This window comes from Magnolia sinica, chromosome 16 (assembly GCF_029962835.1).
Source record: "Magnolia sinica isolate HGM2019 chromosome 16, MsV1, whole genome shotgun sequence".
Taxonomy (NCBI): Eukaryota; Viridiplantae; Streptophyta; class Magnoliopsida; order Magnoliales; family Magnoliaceae; genus Magnolia; species Magnolia sinica.
This window is the reverse complement of record NC_080588.1, coordinates 25,957,332-25,975,395: the sequence shown is the minus strand read 5'-3', so window position 1 is coordinate 25,975,395 and position 18,064 is coordinate 25,957,332. Positions and strand designations below refer to the sequence as shown.

The window sequence follows — 18,064 nt, the reverse complement described above, 5'->3', positions numbered from 1 at the left end:
AGACACCACTTGAGATCGTCAAAGTCAATAGAAGTGATGGTTGCTAATCAACCTGAAAATCAACCTCAACCTCCAACTGAGGAGGCCCAGGATGAGTATGAGGTGGATCATGCACCACTACCTCGTACTTTACGAGACTATTTACAACCGGCGGGGGTGAGCACACCTTCCTGTATAATTTTTCCAAAAGAAACAGGAAATATAGATATCAAGCCAGGAGTGATCCAACTCCTTGCAAAGTTTCATGCACTTGATTTGAAAGTCCATATCTACACTTGAAAGAGTTTGACGAGATAATAACCACTTTATATTTTCATAATGTGTTTGAGGACACGATCAAGCTAAAACTCTTTCCTTTCTCTTTAAAAGAAAAAGCTAAAACGTGGTTGCATTCACTACATCCATGATCTATTGACAAATGGAATGACATGATAAGAGAGTTAATAAAGAAATTCTTCTCATATCATAAGACAAACACCATCAGAAAGTCGATCATGAACTTTGCGCAAAAGGATGATGAAACATTCTTCTAATGTTGGAAACGGTTCAAGGATCTTATTAGTTCATGCCCACAACATGGTTTTGAAACATAGTGAATAACAAATTTCTTCCATGAAGGACTGACATCTTCCATGTGCTAATTCGTCGAGACAATGTGCAATGGGAAATTCATGATCAAAGATATCGATGATGTGTGAGATTACTTTAACAAACTCACTGAAACCACACAATCATGGGACATCTCCCCAAGACCTAACACCACTTCTAAGCCTACTCAATCAAAGGATAAGGGTAAAATATACTTGTTGACAGAGGAAGACAATATAAATGTTAAAGTGGTTAGTATCAACTCAAGGCCATGAAACTTAAGAAGGATAAGGATAAGGAAGTTGTCTGTAGTATTTGTGCTTATAACATTCAAACAACTAAAAATTGTCCAACAATACTTGCTTTTCAAGAAATATTGAATGGGCAATCGAATACCGTGAACAACTACCAAAGGCCTTTCAAAGGACTCACTTCAAACACATATAATTCAAGTCAGAGAAATCATCCAAACTTCAGTTGGAGGAATGGACAAACTGCTATGCCTCAAGGAATCCCTAATCAATTCTTGAATCAAGGGAAACCTCAAGAGGAATCGGTTCAAAATCCCACACGAACTCAAGAGCTCATCCAACAAAGTACTCTTCAAGCCTTATAAGAACTTACTAAGGCTATACAAAAGATAGACTCACGTGTTACGATTATGGAAAAAGGGATCCTTCTAGCTCAATCGATCCCCAATCCTAAACTGCAATATGGAGTTAGTGACCTAAGCTCTTCAAATCCAACGGAGCAGGCCAAGTCTATCATCACTCTTAGGAGTGGAAAAATAATTGATAAATCTATTTCAGTAAAGGTTGAAAAGTCTAAAGACCCAAAAGAAAACACAGATGATAGACCTAGCACTACTCCACATGGATTAGAACCTAGAAAAGGCGAGCTAACAGCCTAGAGAGGGGGGGGGGGGGGGGTGAATAGGACTATGCCAAATAAAAACTTAAAGTACTAAAATAATAAATAAATTAGAATAAATTAGAAATCTTAATAGCATTAGTATTGAAAAATTGATTCAAACTTAGTTTGTAGGACAACCTTACACCAAAAATAAAGTTTTAGGTAGGACAACCTGATTTCATGAACTTTTGTAAGGATCAAGATCTCAAACCAAGCAAGAGACAAGAGAGATATTTATTACAAGAATTCACCACATTTGCATAAATAAATTACAATCATTCACCACATATGCAAAAACTAAACATCCACCACAAACACCAGTAGTTATAGTGGTTTGGTGTGTACACCAACTGTTCTCAAACAGCCACGCCTACTCCACTCCCAATAATTACAACCCAAGTGATATTGGAGTTCATTAAAAAAATAAGGTTTTCACAGGTTCACCTTAAAACCTTACACAGTTGTGATTTTAGAAGGGTTATCACAAACAGAAACCCCACACTGAGATTTTCTGGCTATCACAAAGAAACCAAAAATACAAAATATAGAAATGTACTAATTATCTTCTTCTTGAAGACGAATCTCTTGAAGTAGCTTATAAAACCGCTTTGCTCGAAGTAGAACGTTCAATGTCCAGTAACACAAACAAAGGTTCTAGGTTCTACATTGATTTTAAATTAATTCATACTAAGGGCTACTTGTTTGAATTCCTTAAGATCTCAAAGATGAGTTATTACTTTCTTTTAAAAAGTAAGATTCATGAAAAGAGATCAAAGAATCAAAATAAAAGCTATATAAACAAAATATTAAAATATCGTGTAATAACTTGAAGATAATGGGGACTTCTCTCTTTCTAAGTGAAGGCTTTTCTTAGGTTAGATGAGTAATTTTGGATTGAGAGAAGGCCTCTATTTATAGGCTGAAAAGTTGTTGCTTCGACTCGTCTAAGGTCTCCTTTGACTCGTCTAAGATCTAACCAAATTTTAAATTTTGGTCGTGATCGGATAAAACAGTTCTTCGACTGGTCGAGGGTGCTAAAAAATAGTTGCTAGACTTCGAGTCGAGCAACCCTCGACTGGTCGAAGGTCCCTCTTCGACTAGTCGAGTAGTCTGCTCGACTAGTTGAGAAAACACCAGAAATATTTATTTTTTGGATTTCAAACTTGGACTGGTCAAAGACTATCTTAGACTGGTTGAGCCACAACTTAGACTAGTCGAACTAAAGCCTAACCAAAGTATAAAAACCCATATAAGTTTATCATTTACAAGCACCTAAGTCTAAGGTTTTCTAGGGTCAATTATACCTGAGAAAACTGAACATTAAAGTCTAAAGCTTGAATCTTCTTCTTGAATCTTCAATAGTGCATCGTTGATCTTCAACTTGAAGTATATTGAAGGTAAAGCTTGATTTTCTACTTGAAGTGTAGTAGAACTTGAATTCATTTTAGCTTGAACTTTCCAACTTCATGACTTGTTGTAAGTGTTATGGTTATTTGCTCCTTTGATTGTCAAATTTTGTTATGTCAAAACCACAATTTGTGTCTTGTGTAGCACGTTGATATATATGTTCAAGGCAATGCATCTTATGCTCAAGGTCAATGCTTCAAGTCAAGTACAATGATCTACTTCAAGAATTGCAAGATCAAGTACATTGTTCTCTTCTCTAAAGCTTTAGAGTTTTTAAGCTACGAGATCTTGTTCAAGACTCAAGGTGAAGTACAACACAAGAACAACAAGTTCAAGCTTCCAAAGATCTCTAAAGTACAACTCAAAGTTCAAGCTTTCAAGCTTCATCAAGCGTCGAGATCTAAAGCTTCATGATCTTCAAAGATCATCCATCATCTGAAGAAAAGAATGTTCAATGTTCATACTTCATGTCTCTGGTATGAATGACCTTAGATTGACCTTAGGGTAGGTCATTTCGGATATATAAGTCAATTGCTTATTTTATATGTGTTTTGGTCTGTTCTTAGACTAGTCCTGGACTCTGTTCGACTAGTCCTAGAACTGGCTCTACTAGTCCAAGAAATTTCGAGACCAGTCCTAAGTTGTTGCAAAATTTTAAAATTTTTTGGTTGAGCTACGACCAGTCCTGGAGTCTGCTCGACCGGTCTTGTTAACAGTGCCAACTTGTTCACAACCATTCCTGCAGCTACAACTCAAACTCCAGCAATGAATTTTGATTTCTCACGACCAGTCGTGGGCAAGTCACGACCAGTCGTGGAGGACTCATGACCAGTCGTGGAGTGCCTACAACTAGTCGTGGAACAGTTTTATTCGATCGTGCTCAAATTTTCAAATGCTGTTGGTCCTATGACCAATCGTAGTGTCCACAGGACCAATCGAAGATGCGATTTCTACAACTATAAATAGAGCACGAATTTCAGAGTTTTATATTAAATTAAAGTAAAATCAAGGCATCACTCTAAGAGATAAGTTTGTGTTCTTTTTAAGCTACATTGTGCATATTTAATATTCTCTTTTGTTAGCTTTTTATATTTGATTTTGTTTTTGCATTACAATTTGATTTGAAAGAGGAATTGTGATATTCCACTTCTTGCAATCAAAATCAAATAGAGCTAGCCCAACTTGATTTAATTTAAAATCAATTAGAACTTGAAACCATTTCAAAGTGAGTATTGGATATTGAACTTCTCTATTCGAACTTCTACTTTGATTTAGTTCTTTCGAGCTGCTACAAAAGGAGAAATCCAGGTATTTTACATTTGTGTAAATCTTCTATGTTTTTGGTTTCTTTGAGATTAAGCCAGAAAAATCTCTAAGTGTTGGTTATCTGAGGAGAGCCAGAAAACTCAGAGTGTGGGGTTTTTGAATTATGTAAGCCATTAGAAAGACACAATTGTGAGGGTTTTAGGTGAACCTGAGAAAAACCTATTTTCATATTGAACGTTAATATCCCCTAATATCCCCTATGTGAGGATATTAGGAGTGGAGTAGCAAGCTGTGTGGCTGTTGTTTAACAGTTGGTGTACACACAGGCGAACCACTATAACTCTTTGTGTTTTGTGGATGTGTGATTTATTTTCTATATCTTTAATCATTCAAGTTTGTGGGATGTATGTGTGGATGTGAATGTTGTAATATTTACATTTCAAGCATTGTGGGGAATGTTATAATAGTTTAGACTTCCATTCCTGCTATTTACTTTTTATTCCTCTTCAGTTTGAGATATCGATACTTAAACTGTTTTAGTAAGGTTGTCCTACCATAAACCCTTAGTTTTTATGGTGCAAGGTTGTCCTTGGAACAACATTTGTATCAACCTCTCAAGACTTGAATTTTGAGGTTGCTTTACATTTCTATATTGTGATTTGTTTAAAGTGCTAATTTTCCTTTATTCAATTAAATTCCGCTGTTAAAGATTTAATTTGGCATAGTCCTATTCCCCTCCCCCCCTCCCCCTTCTCAAGGACATATAGCTTGGCCTTTTCACTTGTGCTTATGCTTGCACTTTCCAACTTCATAACTTGTACTTGAAGCTTGGTTTCCATAGAAGATGATGAACTTGAGACTTGAAACATGAACATTCCATCTTGATATACTTGAAGGTGAACTTTCCATCTTGATTTACTTAAAGGTGAACTTTCCATCTTGATTATGTGAACAATATCATAAGTTGTTTTGTCCCATCGAAATTTAACAAACAAGAGTGTGCTTTATTATAGCACCTACAGAACTGAAACCTCTAAGCAAACCAATTGCTCTATTCCCCCAACGGTTGATTGCACCAAAACCTCTAGCCAACTTAAAGGATATTTTAGAGGTGTTGAAACAAGTGAAGGTCAACATCCCTCTTCTAGATGCTATGAAATAAATTCCTTCATATGCCAAATTTTTGAAAGACCTATGCACAACCAAGAGGCGGTAAAGTATCAAAAAAAAATTCCTGACAGAAAAAGTGAGTGCTATCCTCAAGAAAAGTGTGCCACAAAAATATAAAGATCCAGGTAGCCCAACTATCACTTGTACAATTGGGAATCACCAAATTGAGAACACACTTCTTAACTTGGGGGCAAGCATAAATTTGATCTCTTACTCGGTCTACAAACAACTGAGTCTAGGTGAATTAAAACCCACTAGGACCACATTACAACTTGCTACTACTCAGTTCGTGTACCAAGAGAGATGATTGATGATGTATTAGTCCAAGTTGATAAATTCTACTATCCAGTGGATTTTATTGTCATAGATACTCAGCTCATCGCAGACATGAGCACTTAAATTTCTGTCATACTTGGTCGCCCGTTCCTTGCTACATCCAATGCTATCATCAATTGTACGAATGGGGTCATGAATTTGTCTTTTAGAAATATGACATTGGAGCTCAATATCTTTTTCAACATGAGAAGACGGGTAAAGGATGATGATGAGGCCCACGACATTAATATGATAGACTCTTTCGTGGAAGATAGAGCTCTGATGACCATATCCTTTGACTCTCTAGAGATGTGTTTGACCCACTCCACTAACTTGGATGATGACATGATTAGGGAGATGAATGCCTTACTTGATGCTACACCGGTACTTGAAGTTAACTGGTGGAGACCACAATTTGAAAAATTGCCCCAACTGATGTTGTGCCTCTACCGTCTAGCTTCAAAGTGCCGAAGCTAGACTTAAAACCTTCGTCCTTAGATCTTAAATATGTCTATTTAAGTCAAGATGAGACATACCCGGTAGTGATTTTCTCCCACCTTGAGCAAGAACAGGAGAGTAGGCTTATTTCTACTCTCATTGTGAACAAAGGAGCCCTTGGATGGTTGATTGCGGACCTCAAAGGAATTGATCCTTTGATTTATACTCACCGCATTCATCTTGAAGATAATGCAAAGACCTCTTGGCAACCATAACGTAGATTAAATCCAAACATGAAGGAAGTGGTTAAGGCTTAGGTACTTAAGTCGTTGGATGTGGGTACTATATACCCCATATCCTACAGCCAATGGGTGAGTCCAACTCAGGTAGTTCCTAAGAAGTTCGGAATCACCATTGTAGCCAGTGCCAATAACGAACTCGTGCCAACTAGAGTTACTACTGGTTGGAGAATGTGTATTGACTACAAGAAATTAAATACTATCACGAGAAAGAACCATTTTCCTTTACCCTTCATTGATCAAATTTTAGAAAGGCTAGCTGGTCATTCTTACTACTGTTTCCTTGACGGGTATTCGGGCTACAATCAGATAGAGATAGCCCTTAAAGATCAAGAAAGGACAACATTCACATGTCCTTATAACACGTTTGCTTACCGAAGGATGCCATTTGGATTGTGTAATACCTTTGCCACTTTTCAGCGATGTATATTGAGTATATTTTCTGACATGGAAGGGTAATATTTAGAGGTCTTCATGGACAACTTCTCTGTCTTTGGTCCATCCTTCAGCGAGTGTTTGAAAAATCTGAAAAATGTGCTTAAGTGATGTGAGGAAAAGAATTTGGTACTAAATTAGGAGAAGTACCATTTCATGGTTCCCGAGGGAATTATTCTTGGACATATAATTTTGTCCAAGCGAATTTAGGTGGACAAGGCCAAGATCGATCTTATCTCTAACCTACCACCTCCCAAATGCATACGTGATGTGCGATCCTTATTAGGACACGCCGGATTATATAGACGATTCATAAAGGACTTTAGTCTCCTCTCTTGTCCCTTATGCAATCTACTTCAAAAGGATGCACCATATGAGTGGACTGAGCAATGTCATGAAGCTTTCACTAAGCTTAAGGGCATGTTAACTACTGCACCTATCATACAGTGACCCGATTGGAGCATTCCTTTTGAGATTATTTGTGATGCATTTGACTATGATATTGGGGTGGTGTTAGTTTAAAGAAAAGAGAAGAAGCCCTATGTTATTCACTATGCAAGTAGAACTCTAAATTCTGCCCAAATGAACTACTCTACTACAGAAAAGGAACTCCTAGTTATAGTGTTCGCTCTAGACAAATTTAGGTATTATTTAATTGGATCCAAGATCATCATCTACATTGATCATACGACGCTGAAATATATTCTTTCTAAGAATGATACTAAGCCTCGCTTGATAAGATGAATCCTTTTACTGCAGGAATTTGATTTAGAAATAAAAGATAAAAAAGGAGTAAAGAATGTAGTGGTTGACCATCTTTCATGACTTGATCTTCCTGATCCCCTTGAGATGACACCTATAAAAAATATGTTCCCTGATGAACAACTGTTTAAACTCCCTCATTTACCTTGGTTTGCTGACATTGCAAATTATCTTGTTACAGGTTTTACGCTGACTCGTTGGACTGTGCAAGATAAGAAAAAAATTCTTCACCGAGATTCATAAATTCTTCTGGGATGACCCGTATTTATTTAAATATTGTCTTGATCAAATTCTAAGGAGATGTGTGCCAAATAATGAACACCAAAGTATCATCTCCTTCCGTCACTCATAGGCCTGTGGTGGTCACTTTTCTGCTAAAAAAGATCGCGACCAAAATTCTGCAGTGCGGCTTCTATTGGTCCACTATGTTCAAAGATACTCATGAGTTTTGCAAGGCTTATGAGCGTTGTCAGAAATTGGGACCATTATCCCGTCGAAATATGATGCCTTTGAACCTCATTCTAATAATCAAAGCATTTGACTGTTGGGGCATCGATTTCATGGGACCATTCCCCCAATCCTTTGGAAACTTATATATTTTACTAGCAGTAGACTATGTCACTAAATGGGTCGAAGCGATCCCGTTCTGAAATAATGACCATCAAACAATCTTTAAATTCTTAAAAGAAAACATCATTTCCCGGTTCGAAACACCTCAGGCCATCATTAGTGATGGAGGTTCACATTTTTGTAATAGGCTATTTGCAAATTTAATGAAGAAATATGACATCTCTCATAAAGTGAGCACTCCATACCACCCACAGACAAGTGGACAAGCTGAGATTTTCAACAGGGAGATTAAATATATCTTAGAGAAAATGGTTAACCCTGATCACAAAGATTGGTCAATCCATTCGACCGATGCTTTATGGGCATACTGTATAGCCTTTAAAACCCCCATTGGAATGTCTCCCTTTAGACTCGTATATACGAAAGCATGTCACTTGCCTGTGGAGTTGGAACATAGAGCTTACTGGGCTATTAAAAATTTGAATTTTAACCTGGATAATGCTGGCTCGCTTCATAAACTTTAATTAAACGAACTCGAGAAAATTTGAAATGACGCATATGAAAGCTCGAGAATTTACAAGGACAGGATGAAGGTGTTCCATGACAGGAACATCCTTCGAAAATCCTTCCTAACTGGTCAAAAAGTCCTTTTTTATAATTCTCAGTTACACCTTTTTTCGGGTAATCTCAGATCTCATTGGACCAGCCCTTTCACTGCTACTAATGTCTATCCTCAAGGGGCCGTCGAGATAAAGAACCCTACAAATGACAATGTTTTCAAAGTAAATAGACATCGTCTAAAGCCATTGGTTAAGAAATTTGATTTATAGGACATGTCCATACCTCTAATTGACCCTGTTTACCAAGATTGACCTCCTAGCGTAATGGAGGTGTAGTTAGGTTTATTGTTTTCATAGAATTTAAGGCTAGGATAGTTTACTTTCAATTGTTTAGGCAATATGTAGGACTAGGATAGTTTACTTTCAATTGTTTAGGCTAACCCATCTTCACATTGAGATACTTGGAAAAAGCTTCACAAATTCCTTCTTTAGGTACTACCTTTCCATCACTTCTCCTTTCTTTTTGTTGCCTCTTTTGCATTGCATACCTATTTCTTTTACATTAAGGATAATGTAGTTTTTAGGTTCGGGGTGTGGACTAGGTAAACTAATCAGTGTTTTCTTAGTTTTGAGTTTTAAAAATTTCAATGTTTCAAGTTGAAATCTGTTTGGAGAACGATAATTTTTGCATGTAAAGAATGTTTCGAGTATGATGATAAGATAGAAATTGAATTTTGAATTAGCGGAGTTTAATCAACTAAGTAATCTATCACCTACAGTTCTTGCACTTAATTGACTAAGAGGAAGTTTGAAAATCATGTTAATCTAACTCACAAGACACTTCAAATTACTTTCTGTGAGTTGTACTAGAATTTTAAATTATTAATATGAGAATCATTGATAGATGTTGAGAATTCAGTCTGGAGAATTTTATCCACCTTAAAAGATGAAAAGAACCAGTTAAAAAACAGAAAATCGACAAAAAGGTCATGTATGGTGAAAAGATCGGACTGAAAAAGACTGAAAAAGAATGGAAAAAGAATGAAAAGATGTACAATCTGAAAAAAAAAGAATAAACAAGAAAAGACAGTCGATATAAAATCAAAAACTGGTAAAAGAAGGAAAAGGGAATAAGTTCGGAATTAACACTTGAGTTTTTAACTACTCTTGATATGGTGAGCATGGCTAACATTATGAAAAGATTGTATTCTTATGAGAAGTAAGTTGATTTTCACCGAACACATGAAAAACTTAATATACGAACTTATGTTTTGATTTAATAGATAAAGAACCTATTTGATTGATTTCTTATATGATTTGGCTCTAGGTTTTCAAAATCCCACTTTCTCGTCTTAATTCTACTCATTCATACTTGATTGCACAGAGGATTGATTTCTAAAAAAGGATTTGAACATTGAGAATTGAAAATTACTTCATGCATGTTTTGCTCAGGACTAGCAAAATGCTGGTTGGGGAGTGTGTCAAGTGTCAAATATTGCATAGTCTCCCCTATTTATATCTTGGTTTTAAGAACATGATACTGTTAATGGTATATTTTATACATGTTTGTGTTGCAAGGTGAATCTGAGAGTTTGGATTGAAAAGAATACTAAAAGCATGGATTTGATACTTAAGAATCACCAAGGCTTACGATGGATCTTAGGAGACCAAGAATGAAGAATTCACATGCCAAAGATCCAAGGAAACCAAGTACAAAGGCTAAAGAAAGGACTTGAAAGATTGCAGAATCTGAAGTAGAAAACAGATAGGTTCAGTCCGACCGAATTGACACAAAACAGTCCAGCAAATAACGATGAAATTCAGAAGCTAATTCAGTTCGACTGATAAACAATTTGGCCTGACCGAACTGCAGTTTAGTCCGACCGAAGGAAGGATTTAGTGTGACCGAAAGTGCACAAAAAACTCCAGCGCTGAAAGGAGTTAATTTGGTTCAACAAAAGATTAATTCGGTCCGACCAAACCTAGCTCCATCTGATCGAAATCGGGCAACTACTAAAACGAAATCTTTTCCAAATTCATACTCAACTTCAGATTCAACTTTGGTCTGATCGAAGGTGACTTCAGTCCAACCGATGCGTAGTACAGCTGCATAAATTAAGGCGGTTTTGTGATCGGTTTTTAGAAATCCCAAGTCGGTGCGTAAGGAGGAGCTTCAAAAGTATAAATAGGAGTCCCTAGAACATTCCTAAGTATCTTTTGGGGTTTGAGGAGTAGAGTAAAAGGGTGGAGAGCCACCGTCAAGAGTTTTTTCTTCTTTCTTAGTTAATTTTATATTTTATTTAAGAGATTTTAGTTCAATCATGTCTATGGTTGGCTAAACCTCTTAACTAGGGCTAAGAGATGAAGCTTGTAGCATAATTGGGATGTTTACTTTTCTTTGATTCATGTTTATATTGAACTACATTGATTTCTAGTTGATTTTAAGGAATACTTTCAGTTTTCAATGGGTTATTGTGACTCAAATTACAATAGACGCTGCGATAGCTTTGAATATCTTCTTTTCCTATTTGAGATTGTGGAATTGATAAATCCCGTTGTTCACCATTGTCTCATGGGCATGGTAGGGTGATGAAATCCCTTCAAACCCTCACAATCCTCATCCATTGAGAATTAGGTCAATAAAAGTTCAGATTTGATTTAATTGATATATTTTCCAATTGGATAGGATAGGACTCCAATTCCAATTGTGTTACTTGAATCAAGTAAGGTAGCATCTTAATAGCTACAAGTGGATCCTTGGCACCCTAGTTTCTATCTTTAAATTTATAGGTTTCAATTACATCCTTCACAATTACTCTTTAAAAATTATTCAGATTTAGTTTTAGATCTTCTTTTATTTCTACTTCTAGTTACTTTCAGAAACATATGAGATTAGTCCCTGTGGATTCGACCTCGGTCTTACCGAGATTATTACTACATTGTGAGCCTACACTTGGGGTTATGAATAGTGCTCTGCTTCCCAAACAAATTCATACCACTGTTACAATTTTATTAGTGGATAAAACATGTTAGTTTTGCCTGCACAATTAGATATAAATCTCCTTAAAAATTTTACTTAACCTAAGAACCTTTGCAACTTCAATTTATTTTTTGGCAGCCAAGCATTGATTATGGCCCAAGCTTTATCTGATTAACTTTGACCCCACTTTAGTGTACTAGGAATCCTAGAAAATTATCGGACGAAACCCTGAAAGCACATTTTAAGGGGTTCATTTTCAATTTTTAGAGCCTCATTTGCTTGAAAGACTTGCGTAGGTGGGCCAGATGCTCATCTGCATCGGTCGATTTAACTACCACATCTTCCACATAAATTTTCATGAAATGGTCGATCATGTCATGAAAGTAGCATTCATGGCTCTTTGGTATGTAGCTCCTTCATTTTTAAGCCCAAAGGGCATCACTACCCAACAATAGGTTTCCATTGACCCAAGACACCTAAATGTTATTTTTAACACACCATCCAATGCAATATAAATCAGATTGTACCCGGAATGCCCGTCCATAAAGGACATAATTCCATGCCCAGCGGCCCGATTGATGAGCTAATCGGCCACTGGCATGGGGTAATATTCGTCCTTTGGTGTAGCCAAGTTTAAGTTCTTATAATCAATGCAAACTCTCAACTTACCATTCTTTTTCATTACCAGGACCACATTCAACATCCATTCAGCATACTCAATTGGTCGAACGAAACTAACCTTCAGAAGTTGCTCTATTTTCTCTTTGATTTTGAGGGTGACTTCGGCCGTCATCTGCCTAGGCGGTTGTTTGTATGGCCGATAACCTTCTTTTATGGGTTATATGTGCTCAACCTGGGATCGATCAAGCCCTGGCATTTTGTGATAATCATACACAAAAAAATCGGCGAATTCACTAAGCAATTCCATTAATCGCTCTTTCTTGGGCGACTTTAACAAGTCGCTAATGAATGTTGGCTTCAAGTCAAGTTTTGTTCCCAAATAATCTCAACCAATGGATATTGAACTTGAGGCCAAGAATCTTCCAACTCCTCAGGTGCTTCTTTAAATCCAATGTTGTCTTCCTCGGTCGATCCCTCTACCTCAGCCTAATTCACAAAACAACCATCATTCATTTCCCTCAGGATTTCCTTGAGCCTTCTTATTCTGGTCATAAGGTTGGCCTGATTGACCTTATCCCATGGTGTTCTGATCATGGGATCTCCTTAATGGTGTAACCCAAAACCAGCTGATAAGGAATGATGCCCCTCGACCTATTGTCATTGACTCGAGTTATCTCTAAGATGGCCAACATGATACTATTGGTTCGATATCCAGGTAGGGCATCTGAATTTATTTCTCCCTATGAACCTGATTAGTCCCATCTCTTCTCTGTAATAGTAAACTTCGATGGCATTTGAAGTAGCTACGAAGGGCTTATTGTTGGCTAGGACTAGCTCGACCTTGTTTTGGTTCCAAAAAATTACAAACTGGTGTAGAGAGGATGGGATGCATGCAAATGAGTGGATCCAAACCCTCCCTAATAGTGCATTGTACCTTGATGAGGTGTTAACAACAAAGAATGTTGCTAAAACAGTTTTGGTGCCTATAGTCAAATTGACCGGCAAGACACCATGGGTATTTGTTACGTGACCGGTGAAGTAACTGACCGTTACTTCTGATGGTATCAAATCAGTCATAGTCTTCCCCAACTTTTCAATCATTCTCGATGGCAACAAGTTAACTTTAGCCCCATTGTTGACCAAAATCCTGGTAACAGGGCAGCCGTCTAAATGGGCCAATATATACAATAGCTTGAGGTGTTGTGTCATGTTATGGATAGGCTTATCAATGATCACCCTTTCAGACACATCCCCTACCTCCACTGTGACTGTGTTGACCTGTGGTACTTGATCATCCTTAGACTCACTTCCACCACCTCCCTTAAATGGAAAAGAAGAGTGCTATATGATCGCTGGTGGGGTATATTCTTCCACATCACCAGCTATCCTATTCGGCCGAGTGGGCCTTGCCTGAAAACTAGACCCCCGTGTGTCCCAGATTCCATCTTTTCAATCTGACTAGCACATTCATCATCCACATGCTCCACAAGCAAGGTGATCATCAGTGCATCAGTAGTCGATGACAGTTCATTAGCTAACCATTCATCTGTTGGGAAGCATTCTTCACTAAGGTAATTTGATAAGTTGACGCAACTATCTTCCTCGTTAAGATTCATTGACCAATCTGTGTCGTCATGAGAATCTAAATCCTCCTTTTGCACTGTAGTAGACAACATTGCTTCGACCGTGTTTACCGCCTATTGTTCTTCATGAATCCTCTAGGAATGCTTAGGCACAATCATTTTTGGTCAAGGAAGTATCATCTTTTCTCCCAATCTTCTTGAGGTGGTCCGCTATCTTTGCCATTAATGCTTTTGGATTCAATTCAATGCTTCCGGTACTGTAAGAAACTTTGGGTGCATGACCCATTTCTAAACTCCTTCACGCGTGGTAGGGGATTAACCATTCTCTACATGGGTGGCCCCCAACATGAGCAGCAGTCTGAGGCCATCTGCAGAGACTTACAGCAATCGGGGCCATTACCTGGTCAAATGGCAGCGCAGCGACATTTCCGTCCCTGCTTAGCGAGGTCTTCTCATCAAGAGATGATTCCCCGAGTGCATCGCTCACATAGTTGGGGGCCCCGATGGATTCTCCTGACAATATCCGACCGCTCATCGTTAGGATGAGGGGACCCTCGGCACCCTTGCGTGGGTCGATATGATGCCTTTCACTAATTGCCCAGGCCGAGATTAACCCTTATTCGCGACTGATTCCTCAGGTTGGTGATGACCATGTTTACTTCAATATTGGATGGGAATGGGTCAGTGTCGATCAGCATCGCCTCCTCGCCCTTTTCTGTAAATTTCAACAATCCTCGATCGATGTGGTCCTGGATAATGTTCTTGAACATGATACACTTGTTAATCAAATGTGACTGAGTTCCATGTCATTTGCACTACTCGGTCTTTTACAGTTCATCAGTCGAAGGTATCTTTTGATTCATATGAATCTTAATGAATTTTCTAGCCAACAAAATGTCAAACACATTTTCTGCTTTGGTATTATCAAAGGTGTAGACCTTCTGAGCCTTTAGTGAGATCAAAGCAGTCAACTCTGCTTTGACTAATGCAGAACAAACTAATGGCTTCGTAGCCACTACTTCAGCAATTACAATCTCGTTATTGGGGTCATTGTAATACGTCCCTAATGATGAGTTCTTCATCGCGAGAGACCTTTTTAGTCAGGTCATAAAAATAAACAAATTTCGTACCTATGAATTACTTACGGAGCCTATATTCAAGCCCATCTTATGACAATTATACAAACTCAGCCTCGGTCATGACAACATTACAACGGCTCTTCGCCCACTTGAACCACATAATATAACTCTCGCACGATTCCCCAGGCAAATATCAGAACGTTCTAGATGGGCCATGGTAATCTCTCTATTCTTAGAACTTAACTGAGCATAGAATTTCTCTTTCATCTCCTGCCAATTATGTATCGAGTCTAGCAGAAAATTAGAATACTTAGTGAAGGACGCAACAGTCAGTGAATGGCTAAGCAACTGTAACTTATAATAGTCATTGTTGGCCAATTCTTCACATTGCATTGTGAAGCGGCTAACATGCTCGATGGTTGACTGACCGGGCTTGCCTAAAAATAAAGAAAAATCTGGTTGATAGTTCCTCGATAATGGATGTTGCCGATCTGTCCACTCAAGGTACGGTTTGTGATATATCAGGATCTTGTTGCGGCCAAGCACTTGGCCAGCAACCTCCTGGATCATTTGTACAATCTGGTCATGATCGATCTGCTGAGGCTCTAAGGCTGGCGAGTGATCCAGACCAAATCAATTCACTTTATCTTGGAATCTAGGGAACTATTAGGGATTAAATCCTCCTAGTGACCCTTGATTCCTATTTTCAAGTACAAAATTTCTAGCCTCCCTCTCCTATTACTTAACTTCCATCAGAGGTGGCGGATTTCTTATCTCCGGGATAGAACCAGGGGTGGATTACATTACGGAGGTGGCATTGGTGGCAATGGAATTGCATTGCTGATCGAACTCCCCTCGACATTATATTATGTTGCCGATGGTGTTTGTTCAATTATCATAGCTATCAATCGCTGCATGTGTAAGTGCTATAGTTTTTATCCCTGTCTGTTGTCAAATTTGTGGTGCCAAAATCAATGTTATGTTATATATAACTTGCTTAAGTGAAGCTCTTTCAAGGATCAACATTCATGAACAAGCTAAGCTCACAACAAGCTAAGCTCACAACAAGCAAAGCTCACAAGACAAGACTCAAGCTGCAAGACTTCAAGAAGAGTTCAAGGCAGTTTGTACACTTTCAAGATTGAGCTACATCAAGGTTTGATCTACATCAAGATTACAAGGCTCATACTTCAAGGTCTCAAGTTCTGAATGTTTCAATGTCTATACTTCATGGTTAAGGTTTGATTGACCATAGGTTGACCTTAGAAGTAGGTCATTTCGGATACATAAACCGAATGTTTATTTTACATGTGATTGGTCTGTTCTTCGACTAGTCCTAGGTCTTCTTCGACTAGTCCTAGACTTGCTTCGACAAGTCTAAGATATTCCTCGACCAGTCGTGAGTTTGTTACAAATTTCGGATAAAATCTGTTAGCCTTCGACTAGTCCAGGAATCTGTTCGACCAGTCTATGAACAGTGTCGACTGATCTTCGACCAGTCGTACAATCTTTGACTCGAAGTCCAGCGAAGATTTGCAGGACCTACAACCAGTCGAAGGAAACCTACGACCAGTCGTAGGTGACCTACGACCAGTCGTAGAACGATCAAAGCATATCCCGCCAGATTTTTCAAATATCTGTTATGGCTTCGACTAGTCGAAGAGCACTCTAGACCAGTCGAAGACCCGATCTTCTCACCTATAAATAGTGCACGAATCTTAGAAGAAATCATCGATTTAATTAATCTATTCAAGCCAATCTTCGTCGAACTTCTGAGAGATAATTCTGTGCTCCATCTAAGCTAAGTGTGCTTATTTAATATTCTCTTTCCTTAGCTTTATTTAATTGATTTTGTTTCTGCTATTCCAATCTGATTTGATAAGAGGAATTGTTATTCCCTTTCTTTGGAATCAAAATCAATTAAGGCAAGCCCTATTTGGTTTAATTTAAAATCAATTAGAATTAGAACCATTGTAATCGAGTACTGGACATTGAACTTGGACATTCAATCATCTACTTTGATTTGGTTCTACCGGGCTGCTACAACGAAGAAGATATTCAGGTATTTTACATATTGTAAATTCCTTTCTATTATTTTGGTTTCTTTCAAGATTTGCCAGAAAAATCTTGTTATATTGGTTATCTGAGGAAAGCCAGGAAAACTCAGAAGTGGGGTTTTTTTTTAATTGTGTAAGCCCACATGCAAAGACACAATTGTAAGGGTTTTGGGTGAACCTGGGAAAACCTATTTTTAGTGAACGCTAATATCCCCTGTGTGAGGATATTAGGAGTGGAGTAGCTTTTGGTGTGGCTGTTGTTTAACAGTTGGTGAACACACAGGCGAACCACTATAAACCCTTGTGTTTAATTGATTTATTCTTCTAATTTTTAATTATTCTTTTGTGGGATGTATGTATGGTGGTGAATGTTGTAATTATTTAATTCAAGCTTTGTGAGAATGTTGTAATAGCTTAGAATTTATTTTCTGCTATTCCTTTATCGCTTGATTTTCAATTTCATTTGAAAGTTGTTCCAGCAAGGTTGCCCTGCCATTTTTATGGTGTATGGCTGTCCCTAGAACAATACAATTTTAATTACAAGTTATTTCAATTCAATTTATATTTATTATTGTATTCCTCTTCGGTTTGAGACTTGATACAAAGATCTTTCTAGAAATAAGGTTGTCCTACCATAAACTCTGTTTTTGGTGTAAGGTTGTCCTTAGAACAACGTTTGTATCAACCTCTCAAGATCTGAATTTTGAGGTTATTTTAATTTACTGCATTGTGATTTACTTTGGCTATCATATTCATTTTAATTCCGCTGTTATAAGTTTTAATTTGGCACTATCCTATTCACCCCCCCTCTAGGACATATAGCTTGGCCTTTTCAGCATGGGTTCGGTCTGACTAGTCATGTATCGATTGGTGCTCTCAGCTTAAATAAGGAATTGTTCCCCTTGGGCTCTTCCGTATTCTTGCACAAGCTGAATGCTCATCTAAACATCCTGGAGTATAACAACTACCTTGTTTGGAAGAACAGTTCGGGACGTGGATGGTCCTCCCGAATCTCCAGCAGT

At 37.9% G+C, this 18,064-nt stretch overlaps 1 non-coding gene across 1 annotated transcript; it reads right to left on the bottom strand.

Annotated features, from left to right (window-relative positions):
• Positions 1–476: 476 nt before the first annotated feature.
• On the bottom strand, positions 477–583 carry LOC131229956 (small nucleolar RNA R71). The gene has a single exon (XR_009163689.1). It is a non-coding gene; the product is annotated as a small nucleolar RNA R71 (small nucleolar RNA).
• Between the last annotated feature and the right edge of the window lie 17,481 nt (positions 584–18,064).